Genomic DNA, 6000 nt, shown 5'->3' on the forward strand with positions numbered 1-6000 from the left:
AGATGCGAGGAGTCTACACGCGAAAGATGAGACCGAGGCGAGCCCGAAACAGGGTAGGCCGGCCGGCCTAGGTCCATGAGGCCGGCTGACCCAGCCCATTTTCGAGGCGGTTTGGCCTCCCCTTCGATCGGTGGCTTCCTCGGCTTATAAATAGCTCGCACCTTATTCATCTCGAGGCATCCATCCACCCAGAACTCGACGAAAACCTAGGGCCAAGACCGGAGGGATACGACGGCCGTCGCAAGTCTTCGAAGTTGTCTAGGAGATGGCTTAGGCCACCCCTAGCTGCCATGGCCTCCCTGCGTGATTGTGCCATGGTGGAGTTCATGAGCTAGTTGGAGTCGTCAATGGTATGTACTCGGTGGTGACGATCCAAACGAATATATTATGTGAGTAATGATAATCATGTCTTCCGAATCTATTAGCGATCATGTCCTCTCTTTCGATTTCGTTCTTTTCTTTGGGTTTGCTTCATCTTAGATCTATTATCGAGATAGATCACTTAGCATGATCTTGTAGTCATGGTGGCTAGAGGTTCATGGCGGAACTACCAAAGGGGGTTCGACTTGCTTCAGGGTATTTCGTTCAAAAGGGGGGCGTCGTGACAGGCCGTCTCCACAGAGTAGGCGGAGTATCGAGGGATCGGATTGGAGATTTTGAGTTTAAAGATGCTTTTGATTGAGATGCATGATTTATTTGCTCGTTAGCTTGAACTACAACTAGATGACGATAGGCCTAGTCATGTCTTTGGTTTTGCTATGATTAAGCCTATGTTCATGGATGAGATCAACCTTTACACATCACTCATATCTGTCAAAGGTTTACCCTTTATATGCAATCAATGCTTCATGTTAGGATAGATCCGTTAGATTAGATGGAAAACCTTAGGTAGTTCTTTGTCGATCCACGGATTGATAAACCTTGGGGGAATACTCTAAGGGAAAAGTTACACGAACCGTGCGCTTACGGTATACAAATCGGGGTGCTAAGGAGCGTCAACAAAGGATCTTGGTCGACAATGGTAGCTCTGCAGACAATCTGGTATGGCAATGCTTCGTCAAAATGGGGTTCACAGAGCAAGCCCTGAAGAAATCGCAGTACCCTCTCATTGGCTTCGGAGGCAAGAGAATCGAGGCCCTCGGCAAGATAGAGCACAACGTCACATTCGGCGAAGGGGTCACGCAAAGAACAGAAGCAATAACCTTCGATGTGGTGGACATCAACTATCCCTACAATGCCATCTTCGGCCACAACATGCTGGTGAAGTTTGCAGCTGTAATCCATCAGCCATATCTATGCATGAAGATACCTTCGGCAGGGGGAGTCGTGACTGTCTACGGCAATCAAGAAGAAGCGCGCAGGTGCGAAGATAACGCGTACATCACCAACAAGACTTTGCATGCCATTGAGGCGTCAGAAGATGACACAAAAACATTTATTGCCGAAGACATGCGAAGAGAAAATAAAAACGAAGGGGTCTCACCAGCAGAACATAAAAAGAAGGTACCGTTATGCGAAGATGTGCCTGATCGTATGGTGATCATCAGCAAAGAGCTCAAGGAGCATGAAGAGGCAAGACTCATACAGTTCCTGAGGAACAATCAAGACGTCTTCGCATGGTCTTCGCCCGACCTGCGAGGAGTCAGTCGAGAAGTCATTGAGCATACGCTTACAGTCAATCCGAAGGCAAAACCGATAAAGCAGGGGCAGAGGACAATGTCCGAAGAGATGAAGAAAGCAGCAAAGGCTGAGGTGCAGAAGTTGCTAGACGCAGGTGTCATTCGCGAGGTGCAATACCCAGAGTGGCTGGCAAATATGGTCATGGTACCGAAGAAGAATGGGAATTGGAGAATGTGCATCGACTTCACCAACCTCAATAAGGCTTGTCCGAAGGATGAATACCCTTTGCCTCGCATTGACACATTGGTCGATGCGGCGGCCGGCTCAGAAATGCTGAGCATGTTGGATTGTTTCTCCGGTTATCACCAGATTTTCATGAATAAGGAGGACGAAGAGAAAACTAGTTTCACCACTCCCTTCTGGACATACTGTTACATCAGGATGCCAGAAGGCCTCCGCAACGCAGGCTGTACATTTAACAAAATGATCAAGAAGGTGCTCGGGGACCAGCTAGACAGAAACATCTCCGCATATCTGGCTGACGTGGTCGTTCGGAGCAAGAAAAAAGAAGATCACATACAAGATCTTCGTGAAACATTTGCAAACCTTCGCCGGCACGGCTTAAAGCTAAATCCTGAAAAATGTGTCTTCGGTGTTCGAAGAGGCAAGCTATTGGGTTGTATGATCACAGAAAGAGGTATAGAGGCGAACCCTGAGAAGATCGAGGCAATCAGGCGGATGAAGCCGCCAACCACAAAGAAAGGAGTTCAGAAATTGACAGGTCGATTGGCTTCGCTGAACAGATTCATCTCCAGATCGGCAGAAAAGTCTCTCCCATTCTTCAAAGCACTAAAGGGAGCTGGCAACATGCAGTGGGGCGAAGAGCAAGCGAAGGCGTTTGAATCCTTGAAAACATTTATAGAAAACCTGGTAGTCATGACCAGCCCTTCTGAGAAGGCAGAGCTCTTGCTATACATCGCCTGTTTGGGTGCCGCGGTCAGTGCAGCTCTCGTCGAAGAGAGATTAATCGAAGGAGAACTTAAGCAAGTCCCCATCTATTTCGTCTCTGAAGCCCTGAGTGGCTTGAAACTACTTTACTCTGAAATGGAAAAAATGGCTTACACAACAGTCATGGCTTCGCGAAAACTTCGCTACTACTTCCAGAGTCACAAGATAAAAGTTCCAACTTCATTCCCTCTTCGGGACATGTTTGAAAACAAGGAGGCCTCCTGCAGAATAGGCAAATGGGCTACAAAACTAGCAGAGCATATAATTGACTTCGTCCCCAGAACAACAATCAAGTCACAGGTCTTGGCAGAATTCATTGCAGACTGGACTCCAGCTTCGCCTTCACAAGAGACACCGAAGTTAGAATCAATATGGTATCTTGAATGTGATGGGGCATACCAGAGAGATGGGGCAGGGGCTTCGGCAATCCTCACTGCCCCATCAGGCACACAATTGAAATATGCAGCGAGGTTAGACTTCAAAGGGTGCACAAACAATGTTGCAGAATACGAAGGCCTGCTCCTAGGTCTTCGCAAGGCAAGAGCACTGGGAGCGCGAAGGCTGTCTATCAGATCTGACTCGGAGCTAATCACCAGACACATCAATAAAACCAATAGAGCACTAAAGCCAGAGCTGTCAAAGTATCTGGCAGCCGTCCGAGGCATGGAGAAGTTTTTCCTCGGATTTAGCATACGGAGCTTCCCAAGATCGCAAAACAAGCAAGCCGAAATACTGGCGAAGGCCGCAGCTCAACATGATCCTCTGCCGCCAGATGTGTTCTTTGAAACATTGAAGTAGAGCTCTGTCAACTGCGCCGAAGAACCTGTAAAATTCATCAACGCCATAACTAGCGAAGACTGTAGGGCAACCATAATGACCTATCTGCGAGGGCATTTCGTTCCTGAAGATGACAAGGAAGAAAAGAGAATGGCTCTTCGTGCTCGCAACTACAAAATCATCAATGGAAACCTATATCGAGGAGGTGTCTGCGCGCCCCTCCTGAAGTGCATCTCTTGTGAAGAAGGCCGACAGTTGCTCGAAGACATTCACGCAGGCATGTGCTCTTCGCACATTGCAACAAGAGCATTGGTAGGCAAAGCTTTTCGCGAAGGTTTCTATTGGCCTTCGGCGGTTGCAGACGCGCACGAAGTGGTCCGAAAATGCACAAATTGCCAAAGGCATGCACCGTACAGCAAATTTCCACCAGACGAAGTGCAGTTATTGCCTCCGGTGTGGCCCCTAGCTCGATGGGGCATCGACATAGTAGGGCCTTTGCCCACAGCGCCAGGAAACTACAAGTATGCTGCAGTCGCAGTAGAATATTTCTCAAAGTGGGTCGAAGCCAAGGCTCTCAGAGATATCACAGCCGGAGCCTTGCAGAAGTTCTTCTGGCAAAACATTGTGTGCCGCTTCGGCGTTCCAAAAGAAGTCACCGTAGACAACGGCAAGCAATTTGATTGCACCACATTCAGAGACTTCACCACGCAGCTTGGGACGAAGCTATGTTTCGCTTCGGTCTATCACCCTCAATCGAACAGCGCGGTGGAAAGGGCCAACGGCATTATCTCCGCAGGCTTAAAGAAGAATATCACCGAGTTGCCGAAGGGGAAGTGGATAGATGAGTTAACAAGGGTAATTTGGTCACACAATACGACAGAGTCAAGGACAACAAAGTTTACTCCGTTCAAGCTCTTGTTCGGCGAAGAAGCTGTAACGCCCGAAGAAATCAAGCTCAAATCTTGGAGGACGTCCGAAGGGACAAACAATATAGAGGAAGACATGAAGCCTTCAATCGACACAATCGAGGCAGCAAAGATGCAAGCAGCAATCAACCTCGGCAAATACCAAGAAGAGACTCGAAGATGGAAGAACAATAAGGTGAAGCCCAGGGAGATTCAAGAAGGGGATCTTGTAATTCGCAGAATCCCGAAGGCCAAACAGAAAGGAAAGTTGCATAGCAAGTGGGATGGACCATTCATTGTCGCCTCCATGGTGAGACCAGAAGCCTGCAGACTTCGAACACTGGAAGGTATTGAAGACCCATACTCATGGAATAAAGATATGCTGCAAAAGTACTATGTGTAGGAACAATGTAAGAGCCCACGGAGAAAATAACCGAAGGGGCTCAGTAGTTTAGTATTTATTTCTGCAATTTTTAATTTTTTGGTTTGCGAGAAATTCGCACAATGTATTGAAGGGATCGTACTCTTTTCCTCACGGGGGAAGCCTTCGTACGTTCACTCTGAACGTCGGAGGTGTGAGGTTTTTAACGAGGCGGAACCCTGTGAAATATAAGCAAGGTCCCCGAAAAGAAAAACCTCAGGAACAGGAGTATGGTGAAAGCACCGAAGCGTCTATCCCTCTTCGCCAAGCGAAGAGGGGAGTCATCGGCGCATAAAACAAGCGATGAAGCTTGAAAGAAGTAAGCACGGGACACAATCCCGGATAGGGGCTTCGCACCCCTTAGCTTTACTTCCAACTAAATAGCAGTCCTTGTGAGCGAAGAGCCCAAGGCAAAAATCAAAGATATAAAAGTCCTTATGAGCGAAAAGCCTAAGGCAGAAAAGTCCTTGTGAGCGAAGAGCCCAAGGCAAAAATCGAAGACATAAAAGACCTTATGAGCGAAAAGCCTAAGGCAGAAAAGTCCTTATGAGCGAAAAGCCTAAGGCAGAAAAGTCCTTGTGAGCGAAGAGCCCAAGGCAAAAATCGAAGACATAAAAGTCCTTATGAGCGAAAAGCCTAAGGCAGAAAAGTCCTTGTGAGCAAAGAGCCCAAGGCAAAAATTCGAAGACACAAAAGTCCTTATAAGCGAAAAGCCTAAGGCAGAGAAATCCTTGCGAGCGAAGAGCCCAAGGCAGAAAGTCGAAGACACAAAATCTTTATGAGCGAAGATCCCAGGGCAGTAAGGTCGATGAGCAAAGAACCAAAGTCGAAATCTCACGTAAAGATTCATCTACCCCCCGCAAGTCGAGCAGGGGGGGTGGCGCTTCGCAAAATGTACACACGCTCGACTGCGGCGTCGATGACTTTCATCCTCCCGCCCGTGCAAAAGGGGGGGTGGCGCTTCGCAAAATACAAGTTTGCACGGTCGAAGGATAAAACCTGGGAGTACAAATATACTCATTTGTACATAAAAAAGAACAGTTCGTGTTACAGGAAAAATTACACTTCGCAATAATAAGCGAAGAAAAGACACGTGTACACTTCGCACAAATGCGAAGAAAAATACAAATTTCTTCCCTAAGCGCTAAGTCGAAGACTCCATGAAAACTAAATCATGAAGTTACATCTGAAATTTCTTCGTCGAAGATAAGGCGATCCAAGTCAGATATGACTTCGCGGACTGCAACATCTATTATTTCTTCGACTGTC

This window comes from Panicum virgatum, chromosome 3K (genome assembly GCF_016808335.1).
Source record: "Panicum virgatum strain AP13 chromosome 3K, P.virgatum_v5, whole genome shotgun sequence".
NCBI classification, from domain to species: Eukaryota; Viridiplantae; Streptophyta; class Magnoliopsida; order Poales; family Poaceae; genus Panicum; species Panicum virgatum.